This window comes from Dromiciops gliroides, chromosome 1 (genome assembly GCF_019393635.1).
Source record: "Dromiciops gliroides isolate mDroGli1 chromosome 1, mDroGli1.pri, whole genome shotgun sequence".
In the NCBI taxonomy this organism is placed as follows: domain Eukaryota; kingdom Metazoa; phylum Chordata; class Mammalia; order Microbiotheria; family Microbiotheriidae; genus Dromiciops; species Dromiciops gliroides.
The window spans coordinates 184253429-184262050 of record NC_057861.1 but is presented as its reverse complement, the minus strand read 5'-3'; positions in this window follow the sequence as shown (position 1 = coordinate 184262050).

Genomic DNA, 8622 nt, shown 5'->3' with positions numbered 1-8622 from the left:
TAGCTTCATTCTGATTTATTTCTCTTCTGGTTTCATTTACATTGAGAATTCCATTATTCTTCCAGTAATACATTACATTATTGGTCATTATAGAAAGGTCTCACATTTAGAATATCAATAATTAAATTAATATTTATAGATGGTCTAAAAACTGTGCAAATCTTAATTGCCTCTGCCACTCTGCCGTTGTCACTGTAGAAAAAGAAAGGACTATACAAAATTGAAGATCATTTTTCATTTTTCATTGTTTGATGGATTGCCATAGCCAAATAATTCATCATCTAATGGCCAACCTGCTTGGCCATTACTGATGGACTGATGGACTCCACAAGTTCCTAGGAGAGGTAGGTAGTTTGTTTGACTCACCAAAAACCCTTATTATGCTTCCCTTGTGTGTGTGTGTGTGTGTGTGTGATCCCTAATTTCTACATAAATCCTTGGAGATTTTGGAGTCCTAGCAACAAGGATAAAGAGTTTTCTTTATTGTTTGTAGGCTGAGGTATGAATCTTTTGCATTTTATTGCTATTTAAAATGAAGTCCATCCTATATTTGAATTTATGTTAGTCCAAGTGCTTCTTGGGAGCAAGGGCACTTTCCCTATTTTTGTGGGCCCTAAAGATAAAAAAAAATTCAGATGCTACTAAGGAAGCTCTGTGTGGGGGCATGTGTCAAAGAAATATACTTTGCAACAATCTCCCAAGATTGGTCAGTATAAATCCTCAGCTGCAGTGAGCCGTGGGTACTGTTGATGATATTTGGAAGCTTTTTAGTATGGTAGAACCTGCCAGAATTTGTTGAGCTTTATTGTTATAATCTTTGAGAATTCAGAGTCACCTCCCTACTACTTTGATACATTCAAATTGGACTTTTGTGGGGGACTTACAATGAACATAAGCAAAAAAGACTATAAAAAAGATAGCTATAGCTTCTATAGCAACATGAGGTAAATACATTCTTTCAAGATTTTAACAAGAGTCTACGTCTTCAACATAAAGATGTGTCCAAGAGAGGATAGCAAAAATATTGCGAAAAATATGGCTCTAGTACAAAAATAAGAGACCAAACGTTCATAGACTACTCAGTGGGTCCCTCACCCATATATCATGAATATTTTTTGGAAAAAAAGAAAAATGGGGCAGTATTGTAGTAAGAGCAAGAGACAACAGTTAAACAATATCAGGACCCTTTATACTCTTAAAAATTATTAAGAACCCCAAAGAGCTTTTGTTTATATGAATTATGTCAATTAATATTTACCATTAAAATTAAACTGATAAAAAAATTTAAATACATTTATCCCTTTTACATCATGACTTTACCCATCATGGTTCTGATATATTGCCAGTCAGCATAAGAAATCAAATGGGAATTTGGGTGGAGTTTTGTAGAAGTTGCAGATAACACTCGAGAGCCACCAGATGACAGAGAAAAGGTTTGGAAATTCAGAAATGCATACAATATATGTATAGTAATATAAACAGCCCATAAAAGAAAAAAAATCAGGCTTCTCTAGTATGAAGGAAGGGCCAAAAATTTTTTCATGGATTTTAAAGATACTGGGGTACCACGTCCCTAACCCCCACAGTGTGGAAGGGATAACTGTACTTATTTATTAATTAATTAAAATAACAATTATAAATCTATTACATGTTAACATATTTTTATGAAAAATCATATTTTCTTTTTAAAAAGAAACAGTATGAAGAGTGTCCCTGTTTTACATATTCTTGCAAATTTCTTTAATGTCTAGCTTAATAGAAGACAGTTTGAGTCTCATATCTGCTGCTACATTCAATCTGTTGCAATATGTTGTTTTTCTTGAAGTATATGAAGAAAATCCAGCATCAAACAGATACGTGGTTGGAAAAAGGAAGAGCATTTTAATAGGCATATAATGCCTATTATCATTATGAAAATAGTTTTGGTTTTGCACAAAGGGTTTTGGATACCTTCCCATACTTTGAGAACTCCTGATGTAGTCCAACACACTCATTTTACTGATGAGAGAATTGTCACTCAGAGAGAGAGGTATAGTGTTGCACAAGTAGTACTCATAAGAGGTAATATTTAAACCTAAATCTTACACTGAAGAAAAAAAATCTTTCAGTATAGCAAGAATTTTCCAGCATTTGATTTCCACAAGGAAAAGTGTTTTCTATTTAAAACATGCCTTCAACACAATATTGTCAAGAATAATTGATCTAAAATATGTCATCTTTCAATTTAAGCCCATTGGTGTTCTACCTAGTCTTAAATACATTATCATTTCCCCTAAATAGAACTGAATAGCAATTTCCAAGTTATAGAGGGTAGTGTACTGTGATATAATAATGGAATTTGGCAGACACCCAGGGGTCCCACCTGATTGATCTAGTATTGTTTGAGAAACCTACTAAGTACTACTTGAGATGATTAGATATAGACCACACCTGGCCTGCCCTGAGTGACATATACTACTGACATCACCAGGGGGACCAATCTCAGCCTTGCAACTTGAAGGACCTCCCTTTTGGGGGAGGGAGAGAAAAGGTAGAAAAGAGAACACTGAGACTGGGAGCTTGCTTTCCTGTTGGGGAGCTTCTGAGAGCAGACTGGAGAGGGGCTGCACAGTTGACTCCTATAGAAACTATGGATCCCAGGTGGCAAGTTAATAGAAACGAGGCCAGCTCTTCAAATTAGCTGAGCTGGAAGCAAGTTTGGGAATTTTGTCAGTCTTTGCTAGGGCCAGGGAGCTTATCAATTTTTCTCTTCCCCTATTCCCTTGTCCATGACTTTATTAATTTCACCTTTCTTATATATTTTATTCCCATTAATAAAACCTGATTTGTTTAGGGAAAAGAGGCTGTTAATCTCCTTTCTTATTGGCCTGGGAGAAATAACTAAAAAAGGCAGTTTGGAAGGGAGGAAACTTTGGACCTAGAGGTCCCTCATTATTTTCTGAACCCCAATATTATAGCAAGCCACCCAATTAATTCTTGAACCACCCAATTAATTCTTGAGCCACGCAATTAACTCTCCCCATATTAAATTTGACCCCTACAGTACCAATCATTTGATGTACATAGATTACACTGCTAGATGGTTCTTCCCAGCTGGGAACCAGGAAGAAATCTTAAGCAGTGGGAGGCCCAGGTTGGGGAAGGGCACAGGCTTGTTAGAGCTAAGAACCACATCAGCACTGCTGGCTGGTTAACTAGCAAGTTGGCTTGAGGTTACCTTCAGACCAGAGAACAGGCCAGGAGAGAGATAAACCTGCCCTCCCTCAAACCAAAACACCTGGGACCCTCTGAAGCTTGGGACAGTGTAGCTTGGAAGTAGGGCCCCACTATAAGAGGGAGTTAAAAGTCAAGTAAAAAATGGCAACATGAGCAAGCAAAGAAAATTGAGAATAATAGAAAGCTTCTTTAGCAACAAGGAAGATTGAGGTGCACCCTCAGAAGAGGATAACAACCTCAGGGCCCCTACATCCAAAGCTTCCAAGAAAAATATGAATTGGTCTCAGGCCACAGAAGTGCTCAAAAGGGACTTTGAAGAGAAAGTAGGAGAGATAGAAGGAAGATTTAGAGAGGTGGAGGAAAGAATGGAAAGGGAAATGAGCTCAGTGCAGGAGAGCTATGAGAAAAAAATCAACAGCTTGAAAAGCCAAATGGAAAAGGAGATAAAAAAGCTGTCTGATGAAAATTATTGCCTAAGAAATAGGATTTAACAAATAGAAGCTAGTGACTTTATGAGAAACCAAGACACAGTAAAGCAAATCCAAATGAATAAAAAAAATAGAGGGCAATATGAAATATCTCCTTGGAAAAACAACTGACCTGGAAAATAGATCCAGGAGAGATAATTCAAAAATCATTGGACTACCTGAAAACCATGACCAAAATAAGAGTTTAGACAGCATCTTCCAAGAGATTGTAAGGGAAAATTGCCCTGATATTCTAGAAGCAGAAGGCAAAATAGAAATTGAAAGAATCCACTGATCACTTCCTGAAAGAGATCCCAAAAGGAAACCTCCAGGAATGTTATAGCCAAATTCCAGAGCTCCCAGGTCAAGGAGAAAATATTGCAAGCAGCTAGAAAAAAGGAATTCAAATACTATGGAACTACAATAAGGATAAAACAAGATTTAGCAGCATCTTTAGCAGCATCACACCCAATTGGGAGGAATAATCTATTGAACCCTAAAAGAAAGTAGGAGGGGAAGAGGATAAGGAGGGAAGGGTGAAAGAAGGGAGGGCAGAGCAAGGGAGGGGGCAGTCAGAAGTAAAACACTTTTGAGGAGGAATAGGATAAAAGAACACAGAAAACAGAGTAAATAGCATGGGAAGGGAATAGGATGGAGGGAAATAGTTATGATGATGGACTATAATGGCAAAATGTATGGTACATACTTTGCTGGGCTATTGTGAAGAAACTTCTTTGTCAAGTTTAAGGTACTGAGGGCAAGAACATGCATCTTTTCTTTGGCGTCAGGAAGTGACGTTTGCTAGTGGGAGGAAGAAGGAAGAGCCTGGCGCTCTGACTGGGGCTCTTTTCCTGAGAACGCTGGTGGAGAAGGGAGCTAGAAATGCGCTCTCCCTTTAATAGATAGGAATCTAGGCCTTTTCTTCTCTCTTTACCAAATTCTTATTCTCCTTAATAAATGCTAAAAAGCCTAACTCTTGCTAAAGCTTATAATTTATTGGCAACTACTCATGAGATATTTTAGACAGTTTAGCTAGAATTTTAGGCCTTAACAGATGGCAACCACGAAGGGACCTTAAGGACCCTCCCACCCTCTGGACTTTCCAAATTACCCCCCCCCCCATGGACTTTCCCTTTGCCTAATCCCCCTTAAAGCCTTTAAGCCTCTAAAAGCCTCTCTTTAAAGAGAAACAGCCAGTCCAGTTTAAAAGGAAACATGCTTCAATATTTTGTTTTCCCTTTGATTTTTCTCATTGGAACGTGTTGGGGTAGCCTAATGTCCCAACTTAAACATCTAACTTACTTAATATTCCTTCATTGTGTTATCGGTTCCCTCCTCCTTCACATAGCAAAAAATTTGGGGTATAATGGCATGGGTGTGACTGTCTCCACTGAGAATATGTTCAATATTAGTAGACATTTTATGCCTGCAGTTAAAATAAATTCTAATACCATGCTCATGATAGTTCAAATAACTACAAATCTCATTATCATTACTATCATTGTTGTAATATGGAAAGAGATTAAAGGTATACCACGTGGTAAGAGAGACGCTAAGATAGCTCCCTCTGCTGGAGATAACCCAGCTTCAGAAACAGATATTGGCCAGTCTTTAGAATCAGATCAGCAGAAACTGCTCCCCCTGCAGGAAGCTATAGAACATAGTAAAAAAGGAGTGCCATTTCAAGTTAGAAAATATAACCCCTTTAAACCAGGTGACTTGAGCACGTGGAAATCAATCTTCCCTAGTTTTGAGAAACATCCAAACATTGTAATTTCACAGTTAAGGACTATATTTAATACATATCAACCCACTTGGGCTGATGTTACTTGCCTTATGGAAACTTTATAGTACTATATAAAAGTTATGATGAACAGGATGCTATCAGAAAAGCCTGGAAAGACCTACATGAACTGAACTAGAGTGAAATGTACTGTATACAAAATAACAGCAATAGTGTAAGATGATCTGCTGGGAAGCATGCAGTTATTTTCAGCAAGGCAATGATCCAATATAACCCTGAAAGAATTATGAAAATTGCAACCCATCTTCAGAGAAAGAACTGATGGTATCTGAAAACAGATTGAAACACATTTAAAATTTTTTTTCTTTGACAATTCCTTAATCTGAAGTTTTGTTTTTTAACTGTTTTCTCTCACAACCTAGCTAATGTGAGGATGTTTTCTATGACTACTCATGTATAACTTATATTGAATTGGTTGAGTTTTGGGGGCTGGGGGTGTGGGAAGGGAGGGAGGAAAAAACATTGGAACACAAAGTTTTTAAAAAATTGATGTCAAAATTTGTTTATACATATATTTTGGAAAATAAAATTCTAAACAAGAAAAAAAAAGAATAAAGAAAACAGATCAATACTTCAACAAATTCTGAAAATATATGTAGTGAACCACATCCATGGACTTCCTATTTCTGTAAAGGACTGGAGTGCAGGTGTCTTATATATCTTACTTGGGACCTTATTTGTTATTTGTAATTGTGCAACATTCACTTTTGATTGCTTTGATTGCCTTTCCATTTACATTGCTATGACAATTGTGTTATTTTTCTCTTGGCTGAAAGAGATCCTAAAATGAAAACTCCCAGGAATTTTATAGCCAAATTCCAGAGCTCCCAGGTCAGGGAGAAAATATTGCAAATAGCCAGAAAGAAACAATTTAAAGGGCAGCTAGGTGGTTCAGTGGACAAAGCACTAGTCCTGGATTCAGGAGGACCTGAGTTCAAATCTGGACTCAGACACTTGACACTTACTAGCTGTGTGACCCTGGGCAAGTCACTTAACCCCCATTGCCCACAGAAAAAATGTAAATAAGGAACAATTTAAGTATCATGGAGCCACAATCAGAATAACACAAGATTTATCAGCTTCTGCATTACAGCATCAGAGGGCTTAGAATATGATATTCTGGAAGGCAAAGGAACTGGGATTACAACCAAGAATCACCTACCCAACAAAACTGAGTATAAGTCTTCAGGGGAAAAATGGGCATTCAATGAAAGAGAGGACTGAATTTTCAAATACAAGACTCAAGAGAAGTATACAAAGGTAAACAGTAAAGGTAAATCATAGGGATTTAATAAAGTTAAACTGTTTACATTACTACATGGGAAGAAGATACTTGTAACTCATAAGAACTTTCTTATTATTAGGACAGTTGCAAGGAGTGTATATAGACAGAGGGCACAGGTGTGAGTTGAATATGAAGGGATGATATCTAAAAATTAAAATTAAGGGGTGCGAGAGGCAGTGTGAGAGAGGGGAAGGGAGAGGTAGAACAGGGTAAATTATTTCACATAAAAGAGACAACAAAAAGCTTTTTCAGGTTGGAGAAGATGGGGTATGTGAGGGGAAATTAGTGAACCTTATTCTCATCAGAATTGGCTGAAAGAGGGAACATACACACCCAGTTGAGTATAGAAATCTTTTTTACCCTGAAGGAAAGTAGGAGAAGAAGAGGACAAGAGAAGGGGATGGTGTGATAGAAGGGAGAGAAAATTCAGAAGCAAAACACTTTTGAGGAGCGACAGGGTGAAAAGAGATAGAGAACAGAATAAGTGGGGGATGGAGAAGAAAGGATGAAGGGAAATACAGTTAACAATAGTAACTGTGAAAAAAATTGAAACAAGTTTCTCTGAATACAAGTCATTCCTCAACTGATAAATGATCAAAAGATATGAGCAGTTTTCAGATGAAGCCATATGGAAAAAACGCTCTAATTCACTATTGATTGGAGAAATGCAAATTAAAACAATTATGGGGTACTACCTCATACATTTTAGATTGGCTAATAGGACAGGAGAGAAAAATGACAAATAAAGGAGGGGATGTGGAGAAAATGACACATTCATGCACTGTTGGTGGCATTGTGAACTGATTCAAAGATTCTGTACAGCAATCAGGAACTATGCCCAAAGGGCTATAAGACCATGCATACTCTTTGACTAATAGGTATGTGCCCCCAAAGAGATAAAAAACAAGAAGGAAAAGGACATGTATGTGGAAAAATATTTATAGCAGCTCTTTTCTGGTGGCAAAGAATTGGAAATCGAGGGGATGCCTATCAATTGGAGAATGGCTGAACAAATTGTAGTATGTGATTATGATGGAATATTATTGTGCTATAAGAAATGATGAACAGGATGCTCTCAGAAAAACCTGGAAAGACTTACATGAGCTGATGCAAAGTGAAATGTACTGTGGTAAAAATTATTTGTGGTAAAGATTAATATTGCAGTTTTTAGCTGACTCATTTGGGAGGGGCCACACCTGGCCCACTCTGAGGTTACATATGCTACTGAGGTCAGAAGGAGAACTCTCCATAGGCAGTTTTTGAAGGACCTCCCCTTTTGGGGGATGAAAGATTGAATGCTCCCTGAAGGGAGGAAGAGGGTCTTCCGGAATGCTAGGCTTCTTCCAGAATGCTAGCGGTCTGGCGGGCTCTTCTTCTCCCCTTGTGGTGGTGGTGCGTGTACACTCTGTCTCCGGCGACTGCTGTTCTGGGTGGCGCGAGCAACTGTAGACTGTTTGGGTTTGGTGAGTTAATTATGGAAAACCCTAAACTCCTTTGAACTAGCTTAATTGGAAACGGTCTGAGGATTGAATAAGTTAAGTTTAGAGTTAAGAGTATTTATCTGTATTTCTGTTTTCCTATTTCCTTATCTTTGATTTTTATTAATTTCACCTTTGTTTTTTAATTAATTCCCAAGTAATAAAATCTGATCCTTTTGTGAACTAAAGCTTAGAGGCTCCTTTCTTATTGGCCTGGGAGAAATATCTAAAAAGGGCAGTTCAGAGGGGAGGGTGAACCTAAAAGGTTCCTCATATTTCCAGGACCTCAATATTAAGGTGAATCACCCAAATAATGCTCTGTATATCAAATTTTGGCCCTCACAGTACTATGCACAAAGTAACAACAATATT